Source organism: Cydia pomonella, chromosome 28 (assembly GCF_033807575.1).
Source record: "Cydia pomonella isolate Wapato2018A chromosome 28, ilCydPomo1, whole genome shotgun sequence".
Classification (NCBI taxonomy): domain Eukaryota; kingdom Metazoa; phylum Arthropoda; class Insecta; order Lepidoptera; family Tortricidae; genus Cydia; species Cydia pomonella.
In genome coordinates this window covers 8,881,478-8,900,719 of record NC_084730.1, presented here as the reverse complement: position 1 = coordinate 8,900,719, position 19,242 = coordinate 8,881,478, and the positions used below count along the sequence as shown (strand labels likewise).

General features: G+C 36.4%; 1 protein-coding gene across 1 annotated transcript in view; it reads right to left on the bottom strand.

Moving 5' to 3' along the window:
• The window catches only part of LOC133532970 (fatty acyl-CoA reductase wat-like), a 42,195-nt gene extending 24,172 nt beyond the window's left edge, over positions 1-18,023 (bottom strand). Inside the window, exon 1 of the mRNA XM_061871862.1 lies at positions 17,879-18,023. The gene's annotated coding sequence lies outside the window, so the exon portion shown is untranslated. The remainder of the gene's footprint in view (positions 1-17,878) is intronic.
• Between the last annotated feature and the right edge of the window lie 1,219 nt (positions 18,024-19,242).

Here is a 19,242-nt window from a genome sequence, read left to right as displayed (position 1 = left end):
TACTTCATAAGTCAGAAACACGCATGTGACACCCGTAATATAGCAACACCCATAGACTACGAAGACCGCTTAGCGTTGCTTGTTAGTCTCCGTAGGCTACGGTGGCCAAAATTGAGAAAAAACTGTCCAAAAAATTAATTTAGCAAGTAGCAAGTACCAGGGCCTCATGAGTTACGAGGAGGTGTCGCGGACCGGCCGGCCGCGGCCCGGGGCGGGCCGGGCGCGTAACAAGGTATGCTCGCGCGTCTTGGCTATATACTTTTGCTGTAATTTGTTTACCTAAATTAAGATTTATTTTTGTTGACTCGTAGGAAAAATATTGTATGCAACGTTGTATAAGTAGGTCTGGCGTATTCCTTTACAATGTTCGCCTACGCCTTCGGCTCCGGCTCACATTGTAACTCACGCCACTCGCCTTTTTTGACCCTTCTTATACAACTGTTGCATAAAATACTATTATGTATGTATTCTTGTGTCGTATGTTCCGCGAGAATAATGTGACTTAGAATTTTGGATTTTTAAAGTATTTCGTAGGCATATTTATATCACCTTAGTATACCGTTCGGATCTACTAGCGTATAATGGTTCTTACAATACAATACAAATACTCTTTATTGCACACCTCAATACAGAAACAGTACAAATAATACAACACATAAAGAAGAGGTAAACAACAGGCGGTCTTATCGCTAAAAAGCGATCTCTTCCAGACAAGCTAGGTAGCGGAATTAAAAAAAAAAAATGTCATGTCAGAAAGTGTACCAGATGCAATAAAAGAAGTCTAGCACAGAATAAACACAAAACAAAACAATATATCATATACAAATATAGATAAAAAAGATATATAAATACATAAACTTCAATTCTTCTTCAATTCTTAAGGCATATTTAATTTAATATATTTTGTATTGACGTGGAAAAAAACAACCATCAGTCGTTATAAAGTAAGGAGTTGACAGAATTAAATACATTAACCTAAGGTCAACTTAATGAAGAAAACATTACGATGAACAGTATACAATCTTTGACAGATGGTCTTTATACATGTGATTGTCTACCTTACTGTTATAATTATAAAGTCGATATTACAAAAAAAAACGTTGGTATATTTCTGTTATGGTAAGTATATCATCAAATTACTTTTCGTAAAAATACTTCTCATTTTTCATGCTATGTGCCCCTACTGTAAATTTATTCGATAGCGAAACGTGACGTACGCGTTTGCGGTAAGTCTCATTTTGTATGGGATTTTGAGTTTCCAAAACGCCCCGCTTGGCGCGCTGTTTCTAAATCCCATACAAAATAAGACTTAACGCAAACGCGTATGTCACGTGTCGCTATCGAATAAATTTACACTAGGGGCTCTGAAAGAGTCATTGTAAAAAGTGTGCATAAAGTAATACTTGCTTCTTCGAAAACATGACAGGGTTTTTTCATATCATGTTTGTTAAGAACCAATAGCATCACTTTACTTTATCCTTGCTCGGCGCAGTTCTAGTGGTCAATTTCTATTGGATTTTAGCAAACAAATTACTCACACACACGTCTTTCTCGTGAGTTTAAGGCATGATTATAGACTTAAGGTGCGACCAGACCGCAGCTCAAAAAACGGTCACGATACGGAATCGCAGTGACGCGTCGTATGCGTACCGTTTTTGACGCATGCTCCCCACACCGCTGCTTAAAAAACGGTGACGGTACGGAATCGCAGTGACGTGCTTCACGCGAATCTTTTTTGTTCGCAAAACAGTTGCGTCTTTTACGTCACCGGTGTGGTGTCTGCCATAAGATCTCCGTGTAATATTTTTTGCGATTTTTACGCAGATAAATTTACGGTGCGTCAGCGTATTTTAAGCAGCGGTGTGGGGAGCATGCGGCAAAAACGGTACGCATACGACGCGTCACTGCGATTCCGTATCATGACCGTTTTTAAGCTGCGGTCTGGTCGCACCTTTATACCCCCTTATTCATAAACGTGTACTAAAGTTACGATGCCGCTAATCATCGTTTGTCCCTTTCCATCATACCAATACGTCGGAAAGGGACAAACGATGATTAGCGGCATCGTAATTTTAGTACGCGTTTATGAATAATGGGGATAGTATTTAGTATGGATTGGGCCCGTGCCGCCACCGATCGGGAAATATGGCATAGTATGGAGGAGGCCTATGTCCATAAATGGACATCCAATAGAACTTAAATTGTTATAAATTATTATTTCGCAATATTCAATATTATTTATATGAAAAAAAAAAACAATAATTACAAAATAATATAATTTAATTAGATTAAGAGAATTAAGGAAAAACGTAAATACTTTTAAATGATTTTAAAATTTATTCGTGCATGTATGTATTTTTTTTTCTATTGGAAATAAAAGGCTTAAATAATAAAATAATAATAATAATGGATTGGGCATGAGTGATGGGGGAACTGACAGAACAGGATCGTCTTTTCGTTTCTGCCTACTTCTAAAAAGTCCCAAGTGATGTAGACGTTTTTTGTTGCCAAACAAATAACCCGACCATATTACATAGGCCAACTGCCTTCAGAGACGCGTAAATTATAAAGACTGGTAAACTCTATGTAAACTAACGCTCATCATATGTAATCAAGGCTCGGAAAAACGGCCGTCATTTTGAAAATATAATCCTGTTCCGTAGACACTTATTTATACCAATGTCAACGATTAAATCTGTGGCCCTAGTGAAAAAGGGTACAAGTCTCTGGCAGTTTAGGTGTATAAGGGCATAAGTGTTACATGAAACTTACACCCCTTTACACCTGCGCTGCCAGAGACTTGTACCCTTTTTCACTAGGGCCACAGAAATATACCCCTATGACGAGCGTAATAGGCTGTGAATGAACATTTCCGACTCATAAATGGGTCCTAAATTAAGTTTTTCTGAGCCTTGGTAATAATATATATCATTTCATAGCATTTATGCGTATAATAGGATTTTACAATCATATTATGACTTAAACATTTAATTAAATTGACTAGGTTTAACAACTATTACTCCAAGGATTAACTTCTATAATTCTAGACGATAATAATTCCCCTTATAATTGTATAATAGGTTTTTTTTTTTATATTACGATACGCAAAAACTAACTTTTTTCTCTTGTAACTCTTGTTGAACGAATTATTTCAATAAAATAATCCCAGATATAAAAATAAGAGTTTTATTTCTCAAATCTGTGCAACTGATCTGAACTTTCGTACGTACATAATTGTTACAAAATAAATAAATCTTACTCATTGCTAATTGACTAATCGAACTGTCATATATTAAGTACTTGGAATATAAAAACATGACATCAGATAAAAAGAAGCTTAATATTATGTAATATCAAACATACTCATATCCGATTTTTTTTAAAGACGTCATCAATACTTTGACCGAATCAAATATTGGCTAATCTAAATAAATAAATTGTCGACCAATGAAATGTTTACTGAACACTTATTGCATACCACCATCCATATTTTTGAACTATTTGTGAACTTTATCGCGAAGACAATAAGGTTTAAAATCAGTTAAGATTGCTATTATGTTCGTAGTTTTTCGACTTTTTAAGTGGACTTAAGTTTTAGATGTAAGTGTTTGTTTACGAAAACGTGATGTTTTGCGTAGCATCGTCCTGTTAACTACTTACTAGTCAAATATATTGCAAAGATATTAGATCTGTTCGGTACACGGCGGGAAGAAGTTGATATAAAATTGAAGCAATTTGAACTTAAAATGGAATTACATAAGGTTCAAATTTCTTCAATTTTATATCCGCTTATATCTGCCGTGTACGGTATTGATGATGAATTATGATGTTGATGTTAATAACTAGTCACGTGTTGGCGCGAGAATTGTCAATAGACATGCTAGTAAATAAGGATGTTGTGTACTCATGCTCGGGAAATTATTGGGAAATATTAATATCGATTTATTATTATTTTATAAATGTTTAACAAGCAGAAACGGCTGCGAACGATGCTACTAAGCTTAGAATAAATTAAAAAGTGGAAAAATTACTGCCTTTTTTTTATACTACGTCGGTGGCAATTAAGCATACGGCCTGCCTGATGTTAAGCAGTCTCCGTAGCCTATGTACACGTGCAACTCCAGAGGAGTTACATGCGCGTTGCCGACCCTAACCCCACCCCCCTCGTTGAGCTCTGGCAACCTTACTCACCGGCAGGAACACAACACTATGAGTAGGGTCAAGTGTTATTTGGCTGCGGTTTTCTGTAAGGTGGAGGTACTTTGGGTGAGACTTCTCAATCCAGTTGACAGGTATAGTCGTTCGATTTGAAGCTGGCCCGAAGCGGCTAATCTTTTGTCTATTGTTAACTAAAACCGCGCGTGGCACTACCTGCAAAAAAAACCGGCCAAGTGCGAGTCGGACTCGCACAGGAAGGGTTCCGTACCATCTATAAAACCGGTCACCCATCCAAGTACTGACCCCGCCCGAAGTTGCTTAACTTCGGTGATTGGTTAGTAACCTCGAGATTGGAAAGAAATATTTATTATTCTGTTTTTAGTATTCGTTGTTATAGCGGCAACGGAAATACATAATCTGTAGAAATTTCAACTGGCTAACTATCACGGTTCATGAGATACAGCCTGGTGACAGACGGACGGACAGCGGAGTCTCAGTAATAGGGTCCCGTTTGACCCTTTGGGTACGGAACCCTAAAAAGGGTCGTATAATTCTAATTGGCACCTGAGCACGGGCTAGTCCAAGGCTCAAAAAACCAGTGTAGATGCGCCCTCCGATAACGCACCTTTGTTACGCATATCGAGGACACATTATAGACTGGATTGGTAGCGTTCGACTCGCAGGCACTCAGTAACCGTATAGGGACCACACAAGAAATCGCAAATGATTTTTCCATTTGTACATTTTGAATCTTATTTCAACTATAGGAGTTGTAATTAAATAACCGGTTAAAGTAAAAAATAAATAAACGTTTATTCACGTTTCATGACTTATAATTTTTTTTTTATGGTAGAGGAGGCAAACGAGCAGACGGATCACCTGATGGTAAGCGCTGGTGGCCTAGCGGTAAGAGCGTGCGACTTGCAATCCGGAGGTCGCGGGTTCAAACTCCGGCGCGTACCAATGAGTTTTTCGGAACTTATGTACGAAATATCATTCGATATTTACCAGTCGCTTTTCGGTGAAGGAAAACATCGTGAGGAAACCGGACTAATCCCAACAAGGCCTAGTTTACCCTCTGGGTTGGAAGGTCAGATGGCAGTCGCTTTCGTAAAAACTAGTGCCTACGCCAAATCTTGGGATTAGTTGTCAAGCGGACCCCAGGCTCCCATGAGCCGTGGCAAAATGCCGGGACAACGCGAGGAAGAAGAAGAAGGATCACCTGATGGTAAGCGATTACCGCCGCCCATGGACACCTGCAACACCAGAGGGGTTGTAAGTGCGTTGCCGGCCTTTGAGATGGGAGTACGCTCTTTTCTTGAAGGTTTGAAGGTCGTATCGGTCCGGAAATACCGCAGGCGACAGTTCATTCCACAGTTTAGTTCAATATTGACAATATACTTCTGCCAAACCACAGAGTGGTTTGTTGGCAGAGTTGTTACTTGCCCCTTGTTATGTGACTGACCCCTTTTTTTGCAGGTAGTGGCACGCGCCGTTTTAGTTAAAAAATAGACAAAGGATAAGCCGTCGGGGGCCAGCTACAAATCTAACAACTATAAATCTATGCTGGCGCCATCTATAAAATACTTCGACCGCCCAACCCCACTGCGAAGTGTCACGATGACTTTTTTTTTTTATTATTATTACGATACCAGTATTGATCGATAATAACCAACTTTCACAAATAAATGTCTGTCATATCATTATGTTCCTAAGATTCAAATTCGCGTGGCGTGACATATAATATATCCAATACCGGTTATGGACACATCGCGAGTGCTATGTCGCTAAATGTGCAACTAAATTATCTATTTAAATTTCATATTTGCTTAACAGGTGTCAAAAGTCACTGGACTCAGAAGAAACGGGTAAATATAGGTACAGTCAGCGTCAAATACTTTGTAGCAGTCAAAGTGGCCAAATAGTTCGGTACACCATACTAAATATATGGTGTACCGAACTATTTGGCTACTTAGGTTGCTACAAAGTATTTGACGCTGACTGTACTATGTATCCATACGAGTTTAACATGAACAAACATATAGGTACTAACGAATAGTACAGTATGCTTGATTGACAGTTTAATAAAAAAAACGTGTGGGTACATGGAGATATTTATCATTAGATGTTTAGGAGCTAGGCGTGAATTGACGTACCTATAGTTAACACCCCTATAATGGAACTGACACCAGTAATGGAATGGTATAGACAAATGCTGTAAAACAACTGACTGGAGCAAAAAATCACAGTTTTAATTGGTTAATAATATTGAAACCAATTGCAGTAGCTTTCATTAAATACATAGAAAACATAAAGGACGAATTGGACATTCAAATTTTAAAGCGTAAAGCGGTAGAAATATTACAGGTGTCGGTGAAATATCAAAAATACTCTAAATCTTCTATTAAATGTTCCATGATTGGTGCTGATAACATAGATACCTAGAATAGTTAATCATCATCTTCCTCGCGTTGTCCCGCCATTTTGCCACGGCTCATGGGAGCCTGGGGTCTGCTTGGTAACTAATTCCAAGAATTGGCGTAGGCACTAATTTTTATGAAAGCGACTGCCAACACAGAAACTAGGCCTTATTGGGATTAGTCCGGTTTTCTCACGATTTTTCCCTTCACCGAAAAGCGACTGGTACATATCAAATGATATTTCGTAACTATATATAAGGTCCGAAAAACAAATTATACACCGAAACCTTCCTCAAGAATCACTCTATTGATTGGTGAAAACCGCATGAAAATCCGTTCAGTAGTTTTTGAGTTTATCGCGAACATACATACACACAGACAGACGCGGCGGGGGACTTTGTTTTTTAGGTGTAGGGATAGTGAATTTCGTCGCTGGCTGGATTAGATTCGTCTGTTGTGAGAGTGACAATTGGCTACTTGACTGTTTTTTGTAAATAATGTCAAACGATCTTGATTTTCCTGAGGATCAAATGTCTATATAGGACTCATGGCATTTAAGCAACACAAAGATCAGAAATGAGAGTTAAAGTCTGACGCTCGCACTCGACGATTGAAACGCTCTAACAAAATGATAAGGTGATGTGACGTCACATCATATAAGTCTGTCCTAAATGTATGGAAGATCAAGGAAATTGAAATTTTGATCCTGAAATATTGCGTTTATGTGTATAGTTGTCATACAATTTATTTTTCAATAAAATGTAAGGAATCGAATGGTACCATTTTCTTTTCTATTTTTGGAAGACAACAAAAAAATTTTTTTTGAGATTTCTGAGCCTTGTATTTTTTTATAATCTCATTATAATTTTTTAAATTCCACTTTTTTATAATGGATGGCTCATTTTCTATCCATTTAACTAATTTTTTTTATAATATTCAACATGTGTCTAATACCCAATTACATAGGTAATCAGAAATATAATAAAAATGGTTAACGCCGAAATATATATTTTAGAGAATGCGGTTTTTTTATCGAATACATTGACTTGTTTAGAGCGTAGTATATAGCATCTATTGTCAGCTACCAGTACTGATAAATTCCGCTACTCGACGCTAGATGTCGACGAAAATACTCGCGTTTTGGTAAGGAAACTGATGTATGGTGTTACCACTCTTTCTTAACTTATATTTCTCTATGGAGCGTACTGACGTGTTCTACGCGTAGCGTTTTCGTCATTATGTTGCGTAACGGTGTGTCAGCGTTCTTTAAACCAGTGTGGGCGGTGTCTTACACCTGTTACCTACTTTAAGTAATACTAGTTTTTACCTGTTTGTTTGTTTAAACTTTATTGCAAAAATTTACAAAAAAAGTACAAATGGCGGACTTAACGCCTTGAGGCATTCTCTACCAGTCAACTATTGGACTAAACAGAAATAGTTTGGTGCAGGATTGTAAAGAGTTGATATGGAAATAGACACAAGTCGAGACTACTATGATACTATACTTACACAAATATATATTTTAAATATACCTACATATATTATATACATCATCATTCGCTTGCCCTTATCCCATTCATTTGGGGTCGGCGCAGCATGTCTTTTCCTTCCATATCTTTCTGTCACCCGTCATCTCATCGTTCACTCGCGTTCGTTTCGTGTCATCTCTCACACAATCCATCCACCGTTTCCTAGGTTTTCCTCTGCCGTTCCATCCCTCCACATTCATTCGTAATACCTTTCTCGTCACGTGACTTTCATCCCTGCATCACATGTCCATACCACGCTAGGCGATTCGCTCTTACTTTTTCTATTATGGGTGCAACTTTCAGACTTCCTCTTATATACTCATTCCTTATCCTATCCATTCTTGTCACACGACACATCCATCTTAACATTCTCATTTCCGCTACATGCAATCTCTTTTCATCCGTCACTTTTAGGGCCCAACACTCTGATCCATACATATATACATATTCAATATATATAAATAAACATACATATATATAATAATTATGTACCTATTAGTGTGAGATATCACGCAGACATTTATCTGTATTATGTGTTGTGACTCGTTAGTTACAAAGCGCTCATTATCCCGGTACCCGACGATACCCAATATGTCCTCAAATGGAACCCCACTATTTTTGTTACACTTTGTATATACATTGTGTTAATAACTAAAACCATTTACTTAAACCTGTTATTTTTTTTTTTATTTTTTTTTTTTACTCTCATCTGCCATCGGCTTTCTTAGCCATAATCAGATTGTATCTATGTATCTAAAAAATGTCTTTTTCCAGGTGGTGGTCCATTAACCACCATTCCTTTATTATGTGAAAACAGGGGGTGGGTTATTCTCTCTGGTCTATTTCCAAGATCTGCCACCTTTTGAGTCTTGTGATGTTACTGTTGTCGTTTAATAGGTCTCTGGCAAGTTCGTTCTCATGATTTGTGAGCCTTTCCTTATATTTCTTTGAGAAGCTATTTACTTCCTCTTTGATGGTTGGTATATGTAGGTAGTCATGTATTTCTGTCTGTTAATAATTTGACGACCGGTTTGGCCTAGTGGGTAGTGACCCTGCCTACGAAGCTGATGGTCCCGGGTTCAAATCCTGGTAAGGGCATTTATTCTTGTGATGAGCATGGATATTTGTTCCTGAGTCATGGATGTTTTCTATGTATTTAAGTATTTATACATATTTATATATTATATATATCGTTGTCTAAAGTACCCTCAACACAAGCCTTATTGAGCTTACTGTGGGACTTAGTCAATTTTATGTAATAATGTCCTATCATATAAAAAAAAAAATAGGTCATATTGAGCAACTTTTGTTATGGATCCACTCCGATCACGAAAAAAAATTGACACTCCCATAGACAATTTCAACGTAAGACCAGCGAAAATGTAGCCAAATTTTACTGTATAAGTATCATCATATCAGCCTTTTATCGCCCACTGCTGAGCATAGGCCTCTCTTCCAGTACGCCACTTATCCCGGTCCTGAGCTAATCTCATCCAGAAGTGACCCGCAGTATTCCGAATGTCGTCCACCCAACGAGCCAACGGACGCCAGGCACTCCTTTCATCCGAAAGCGGCCACCATTCCGTTAACGTTTTAGTCCACCTGCCATCACTCTGCCTGGCAACATGTCCCGCCCAGCTCCATTTTAATTTGGTAATGTAGTGTCCGACGAGACTGTATAAGTATAGTCTTTTGATGTAGACGTCATAGGAATTTACGCGTTCTTCGTGAGGCTTTTAACACATTCACTGCCAGACAAAAAACGGCACACTACCCCAGAAACCGGTGGTCTATAGCTGCGAACAAAACAACCCGCCCAGCGGGTTGTCCGGCATCTGAACAAAGTTAACGAGCGCCCACCAGGTAGGTTCCCGGCAGTGAATGTATTAATACACAGTTTTATTAAAATTACAAATATCATGTGTTTGTCATTAGCATACCCACATTTCTGGTTTAGGCAATGAACATATCTGTTCGATTTCCTATTCCTATTTGCATTTACATTGCGAAGTGCATGATGGGGAAACTAATGTAATACATAAAATTATAGATGGCGCCATAAGTCAAGTCAATATATTATTTATTCAAACAGGCCTCGCAACAAAGAGAATTTGGATTGACAAAGAAAATTTTGTAGCCACAGTAAATTTACTAAATAAATAAATAGTTTACCACAAAATTCAGCGCTGATCTTCCGGCGAGACCATACTTCATCATTTTATCAATATAACGTTACGTATTTAGATATACTTAGTAAATAATAAATATTATAGGATAGGAAATTATTACATAAATTGACTTAAGTCCCACAGTAAGCTCAATAAGGTTTATGGTGTGGGTATAAACGTAACCACACCACAAAACTAAACTTAGGTACTTATAAGTTGTATTACAGTTCACGAGAATAGCCTTATGACAGAAATAACTGGTTGCACAGTAGAGGCCTAAATACATAACTGAATAATTCCATAAAATAGGTTATAGGTCAAAATGCACTTAAATTAGTATTCACTTCAGTAATGAATGACTTCAATTAATATTTAAATAATGACTTTTGCTAATTATTATTCAATTTACTGTTCTCTAGATAATTCTATGTGTAAATATTTTGCGATACAAATTGATATTAATTAGGAAATTGTACAATTAATTGATAAATAATTAGTATATAATTACTTCATGAAATATAGAATGTTTAAGTCATGTGTCATACCTACGCTATCATTTCTGTTCAAAATCGAAAGTACGAATAAGTTCTTTATTATGAACGTTGTGTACGTAAACAAAATTTAAACCGTTATTTAATGGATGTGTTTTCTTTATTTATTTTTTCATTTAAACGTAAAAGCGTAGAACCTAATTGTTTTAGAATTAACATTACTTAATCCATTTTATGCAAAAAAATATTAGGTGATGGTGGTAAAATATTATTTTTTTACATAGGATAGTTTTCATCACAGAAATCTCCCCTTAAGGCCCTGGAGGTGTAATAGGGTTGTTTTCATCTACAAATCTTAGGGCAGAATTGTATCCCAATATATTCTTTTGGATTATAAGAACATGTTAAACTACTTTTAGGGGACCTGTAATGACCATATTTTTGTAAATATTGAATTTAAAATATCTTTTGGCACACGTCACGCGACCAAACTCGAAACGTCATTGAAGATTCTGATGACGTCACAACTCTCGGATTGACACTGTTGACAGTTAGGCGATAGACAACAAATGACAAATGTCAGTTGACAGTTCGTATCTTCTACGTGTGTATGTAGTTATGTGTCAAACCGTAAACTGTGACGTCACACAATTTTCAAAGAGCGTTATGGGCGCGAAAGCATCTGTCAAAATATATTTTGTTAATTTAACATATTTAAAGCCGTTTTTAGTATAAAAGTTGAATTTTAGGGCAACTTTTAGTTAATATAGAACGTAATACAAGCGTTTCAAAAAATTGGAAACAGCCCCTATTTACTAAGAAGTGGGATATAGTAGAAGTAGATACATATATGTATATAAAAATACTTTTTAGTTTTTGTATGCACACATAGTAACCCCGTATCTTTGCTAATATTATAATTGAAAGTCCTTGTCGAGCCTCTTCACGCTTAAACCGCTGAACTGATTAAGATGAAATTTAGTATAAAATAATAATAAATAAATCAATGTTATAGGAGACTATTACAAAAATTGACTAAGTCCCACAGTAAGCTCAATGAGGCTTGTGTTATACGTACTAAATATAAATACGTAGCACACAAATAAATGCCCTTACCTGGATTCGAACCCGAGACTAGCTTCACAGGGTCATTACCTACACCTACTAGGCCAGACCGGTCATAAATATGAAAACAAAAACCGGCCAAGAGCATGTCGGGCCACGCTCAGTGTAGGGTTCCGTAGTTACTTTTCCGTCACAATAAGCTAAACTGGAGCTTAAAGTATAGTAAATTGTTAACCAAGGGATGAAACGGTACCTTTCACGCGAGTTAAACAAATAGGCAAATTTGCATAATCATTACCTAATTAAAGTAAGTCTTTTTACTATGAAGGGAAAACTTTTTGCGATAACTCAAAAACAGATAAACTGATCATGTCCACTATAGTTTTCATTTAATGTCTTTTTTAAGCTCTACTTCCACGATTGTTTTCATATTTTTTGGACCTATGGTTCAAAAATTAGAGGGGGGGGGACACATTTTTTTTTCTTTCGGAGCGATTATCTCCGAATATATTCAGTTTATCAAAAAATGTTTGTTGAAGACCCCTATTAGTTTTGAAAGACCTTTGCAACGATACCCCACACTGTAGGGTTGAAGCAAAAAAAAAAATTCACCCCCACTTTACGTGTAGGGGAGGTAATTTCAGCTTTCTAGCACTAACGACCACGGAGCAAAGCCTCGGACAGACAGACAGACAGACGGACATGGCGAAACTATAAGGGTTCGGGTTCCTTTCCCAGTTGACTATGGAACCCTAAAAAGGTATGGAGATAAATCGAGGCCCTAGGAAGGACATAAGTTTATAACAAGCATCAATCTTTTTTAGTGCAAATAAATGATTATGAATTATGTACATGACACATGTTGTATATTATAACAAAATGTAACTAAATGGATAGAAAATAAACCAACCATTATAAAAAATTGTGAAATAAAAAAGACCAAAGTCTCAAAAGATTTTTTTTTACATTCAAAAAGCAAAAAGATAATGGTAACATTCGATTCCTTACATTTTATTAAAAAATAAATTGTATAACAACAATATACATACACGCGATAGTTAAGGGCCAAAATAGCAATTTTTTTGATCTTTCATACATAGGACAGACTAATTTAATGTGACGTCACATTTTGTTAAAGGCGTTTCAATCGTCGAGTGCGAGCGTCAGACTTTTACTCTCATTTCTGACCTTTGTGTTGCTTAAATGGCATGAGTCCTATATAGGGACCGTGCGCGTTGGAGGGTCTGCCATCTTGTGGCCTGAATCGGAACCATAAACATGTACATTTACACGTCACATGTTTTCTTGTGCATAGTAGGTTCTGCCATCTTGTGGGCTACATCGGAACAATAAACATCACATTTACGCCTCGCGCCAAAAATCTGACGGCTCCTGTGCTGCCTCCTACAGTTCATGCACGCTCCCTATAGACATTTGATCCTCAGGAAAATCAAGATCGATTGACATTATTTACTTAAAACTGTCAAGCAGCCATGTCAATAATACGCAGACTGAAGTCGCGAGAAGCCTTATAATCGGGGTCTGAGTAGTTTGTGAGTCCATTACTACATTCATTTACGTTTTGGGACATTAGCATATTAATTAATTTAATTTCAATTGTTACGTCAGGTCGAACTAGAAACGTCTCGGGTTTTGACGATCGTTGGAACAATTACCTATTGTTGTACATATGTAAAACGAAAACTAATTTAAATATGGCGTAACGTGTTACTGTTAGAGTGATTCCATTTATTTCCTATTCTATTTCTTACCTTTAATATAAAGAGTTGAGAGGTCAACTTAATAAATAAAATAATGAATTAATAAAATAATTGGGGGCAATCTTACACAGATCGATCTAGCCCCGATAGTTCGTTTTTTTTTTTTTAACATTAGAAAGAAGGTAAGTGATTTTGACGTGTCTTTTATTGAAAAACACTTTTGAAAATAAGTTACGGCAAATATGTAACAATTATATTATAAATCATTTACGATCATTTCCATCATTTTGCTTTCATGAGTAATAGTTACTAATTTTTAAAAGCGTATTTCAAGATAAAACATGTCCAGATTGTTTACCTTTTATCTATAATGCTACCTTTTGAAGCAATCTTGACGTTTCTCTTATTGAAATATAGGTATTACGGAAGGTGGAGGTAAGGAAATAAATCTCCATGTACCAAAAAGTGTCATCAAAAAACCTTAAATAGGTGGCGCTACAATAACTAGAATACTTGAACAAAAATATCAAATCATAGACAGCGCATTTCACTCCGTCAATAACGCCTAGGTTCTTAGGTAGTTACTCTAGCGCTACTCTGGAGAGATTTGGAACTATTATTTATAGCTGACAGCTGGACACTTTTGCAACAGTTCTACCATAAGAGATGTCACTCCTATAATAGGTATTGAAAAAAGCTTTTTAAAAATTAGTTTATATTAATTATGAAAGTAAAAGAATGTAAATAATCGTGTATGATTTATAATTGTTACATATTTGCTGTGACTTATTTTTGAAAAGTGCTTTTTAATTAAAAAAAGACGATAAGATCGCTTACCTACGTTCTAATGCTAATAAGTTTTTGGCTAAAATTTCATTTTTGGTACAAGCTTTTATCGCTGACTGTACTTTTCTTTCCACAGGCAACTAATACTCATCGAGCCAATTCTAAAAACCCTACTAGTTTTTACGAAAGCGACTGCCATCTGACCTTCCAACCCAGAGGGTAAAATTAGGCCTTGTTGGGATTAGTCCGGTTTCCTCACGTTTTCCTTCACGAAAAGCGACTGGTAAATATCAAATAACATTTCGTACATAAGTTCCGAAAAACTCATTGGTACGAGCCGGGGTTTGAATCCGCGACCTCCGGATTGCAAGTCGCACGCTCTTACCGATAGGCCACCAGCGCTTCTCAAGCCAAGCCCAAGTAAATACTCGTACGAAACGAAATATGAATTCGGTAAACATTGGTTTGCTAACTAAACATTCTGCGATATGTTGGTTGAGAAATCAAAATCAGGCGAATATTTTATTCGTCAAAAGGGCGGTTAGGTAATGTACATACAGTCAAGGCATTAAATATCGACACGAACTAAAGTGCCTAATATATGTATACACGACCTTATTACATAGCATACCATATACCATAAGGTAGTGTGTACATAATTTTAATGTACCTATTTACACCCCGACGAATGCATACAGTATATAAATACGTTCAAATGTTATGAAATGGATTACTAATTTCCCCTGTATATTTCATATTATTTGCAGCAAAAAACTATTGTGTCGCCAAAATGAATTTTAATTTTTAGGATTATAATTATTTATATGCTGCTTTTTAACGATAAGACCGCCTGCTGTTTACCTCTTCTTTATGTGTTGTATTATTTGTACTGTTTCTGTATTGAGGTGTGCAATAAAGAGTATTTGTATTGTATTGTATTGTATTGTATGCTGTATATTTATCTGTAATGCATCTATTAATGTCTTATAAATGCGTTTTAATTATTATTCTTATTTGATACAAAAAGTTGTGTATGCCACACGAGATTAAACGTACTTGCTGCTTTTGAATCTCTCGCTATACTCAAGTTACCAAATAAGAATCATTTTTTTATACTACATGGCAAACAAGCATACGTCCCACCTGCAAGTTAGCAGTCTCTGTAGCCTATGTACGCCTGCAACTCCAGAGGAGTTACATGCGCGTTGCCGATCCTAACACTTCGCACCCTCGTTGAGCTCTGGCTACCTTACTCACCGGCAGGAAGACAACACTATGAGTAGGGTCTAGTGTTATTTGGCTGCGGTTTTCTGTAAGGTGGAGGTACTTCCCCAGTTGGTCAATTGGATTTGATTGATCGTAATGAACGGTGCGGGTACTCTAGAAAACAGCTGTAATAATTGTGATAGTGCTTTCACTGTTATGAACCGTGTTGCGCGATATGCGTATTTATATCTCAATACTGGCCAATTCGAGTTTTAGTTATTAGATCTCATTCCAATATTATACTGATCTGACACTGGTGTGTCAGTGTCAAAATAGTGTATTTAAGATTCGAGTTTAAGTTATAAGATCACATTCCAATATGATACTATAAATATAAATATATTATTCGACATTATTACACAAATTTACTAAGCCCCACAGTAAGCCCAAGAAGGCTTGTGTTGTGGGTACTCAGACAACGACAAATGTAATATATAAATAATTAAATACATAGAAAACGCCCATGACTCAGGAACAAATATCCGTGTTCATCATACAAATAAATGCCCTTACTGGGATTCGAACCCAGGACCATCGGCTTCACAGGCAGGGTCACTACCAATAGGCCAGACCGGTCGTCAGATCTGTCAGTGTTAAGTGACGTTATTGGTTGAAAGATGACATAAAGCGTAATTCAGCAGGTTCTCTAACGGAGATTGGAACCATCTCATTACGGAAGGTAGAGGTAAGGAACAGGGGGCCTACCGGGAAAATCGAAATTCGCAAATTACGGGGATCTTTATTTTACTCTCACTAAGACGTAATTAGAGTGACTGAGAAAAATGCCCGCAATTGACGAACTTCGATTTTCGCGGTAGGCCTCCTGAAACTCCTTAGGCAGAACTGTTACAAAAGTGTCCAGCTGTCAGCTATAAATAATAGTTCCAAATCTCTCCAGAGTAGCGCTAGAGTAGCTAAGAATCTAGGCGTTATTGACGAAGTGAAATGCGCTGTCTATGATTAGATTTTTTTCTCAAGTATTCTAGGTATTGTCGCGCCACCTATTTATGGTTTTTTGTCGGACACTTTTTGGTATATGGAGTGGTCCTTGCCTCTACCTTCCATACAACTCATTTGAATGATGTCAGATCGATGTTAGATCAGTATCACATTATATTGTTGGAATTGGCCTGCTAGATCATTTGATTCTTGTGGTTTAGAAACTGGTAATTTAGATCGATTACGTCCACAGATTAGAGTCTGACTCTGCGTCGCATTTACAATGACAAAGTGAGGATAGGTCATCATTAATCTCAATTTATAATGACACTGGCTCACTTTGTTGTTAGCTCGGACGAAATCTACCTTCGTTTCTATTTGAAACTTCAAGAAAGAAAATTACATATTTTATAAATATAGAAAGCTTATTATTTTGACGACCTGGCCTATTGGGTAGTGACCATGCCTATGAAGCCGATGGTCCCGATGAGCACAGATATTTGTTCCTGAGTCATGGATGTTTTCTGTGTATTTAAGTATTTCTATGTTTTATATATATATATATAAAACATATAACATAGAAATACTTATCAACGATATATCGTTGTCTGAGTACCCACAACACAAGCCTTCTTGGCTTACCGTGTGACTTAGTCAATTTGTGTAAGAATGTCCCTATAATGTTTATATATTTATGTACTTGTTATGTAAAGACAACACAATAACAAGAAACATTGTTAGTGTTTTATTCTGATAAAAGTGTCAATGTAATCAAGAGATTATTGTATTTACAAGGGTTTAATTTTTTTTGTAGTTTTTAAAAATAATGCTAAATACATTTATTAAAAACATAATGTTTATGGATTCCTCTATCATTCCAGGAGAAGAAGCAATTAGTAAATCCATTGCATTTTTAATTTTTATACTTTAGGTGTTATAAAATTAAATACAATATATTTTAATAATGTTTGAATTACATTTTAATGATAAATTAATATATTTACTAAAAAATGTTTAACATAAAATGCTATAGATCTTTGATGACTTTCATATTACTTTTTTAATATAACTTAATTACTTATCTAAAATTAAATAAAAACTAAACTATTTTCACATATATTACTTCCTTCATTGCTACGATCTTAAAGATTTTATTTTTTATGAAATTTTAAATAAAAAATAATTTTAATAATTTTATTGTAGGTAAGTAATGATTATTCAAACAATATTATTTTTTTAAGCACAACTAATATAAATAAATATAAAGTTACAAAAATATTTTTCTAAAAATAATTTTTAAGTTGGTTCATTCAATAAATTAAATAAAGTACTCACTTGATAAACAAAATATCCTCAAATATAAACAGAGCACACACTCGCGGACCGATAACCGCTCCGCGTCGCGACTGTCACACTACTGACTGACCGGAGATGCGCGCGCGCTGGTGCAAGGTAGGGCTGCCACTGCACAGGTAATGACCACTGACCAGGTTAGGGGCAACGATTTCAATATAAAAGACGCCGTTTTAGGGATTTCCAGAATTTGGAGGGGTTTCCGAATCGGCTTAGGGTAACAGTGACCTGTTAACAAAATTTCTGAGTATAAAACCATCTCATTTGCGCACACATTTACGAATGGCATGATTAATGCCTATAAAGAATAAAACATTATAACAGGTATATTTGGAGATACAGATATTGAGATATTGAGGCTAACATGATTGGAATGATGACATGTTGTATTTTATGACAAAATCTCGTTAAATATATAGAAAATGAGCATTTTTTTTTAAATAAATGGACACATTACATTTTCAATGTAGATAGTTTTGCACAGTGCATTGTGTAGGTAATTTCCCGTTGATCTCGAAAACTATAAAGTGTTCAAAACATCTCATTTTGTTCATATATTTTAAATTCACTACGAGTTATAAATCAGCGGTTCCTAACCTGGGGGTCATTACTCCCGTGGGGGTTAAACTGGTATTTCACGGGGGTAATACGCTTAATTAAAGTTAACAAAGATTAGACCTATAAGAAAGACTATTGATGATTATTGGAAGGAGAGGTAAAATCACGATTCCTAGTTAGTCGTACGGGTGACAGGACTAAAAAGGTTAGGAACCACTGCGTTATATAATCCGTTTACACAGGTTCACTTAAGTTTACACATTCTGCCAATAATTGATTTTTGACAACCCTGCTCGTAATATGTATAATGCGACATCACAGCCATCGTCAGCAGAATGTCGAGGGAGTTAGTTAGTGCTTCTGGGCATTTTCCGCAAATCGACATCCATTGTGCCTGCTCGTATTTTGCGTGAAATCGAGGTAGCGCTGCTCTAACCACCCCAGCTCCTCCACGAAACCTAGCAAGGCTTTGAGGTAGCTAACTGCCTCGTTTAGTGTGCACGGAGTCCCTAGGTATTTGTTCCTGTATACTTCTACCTGTTTGCAGTCTAGGAGAATGTGTTTTGTTGTTTCCTCTTCTTCCATGCACGCTCTGCACATGGGACTATTTTACCCATATTGTGTAGGTGTTTGTTTTGTGTGTTATGTCCTGTAATTAATCCTACTATTTTACGTAGTTGGTGTCTAGGTGTATTCAGTAGTATTTTGGTGGGTTTGTAGTTTGGTTCCGGTAAAACATCTTTGGTCTGCCTGCATGTATCCATTTCCTTCCAGTACTTATTGTGGAG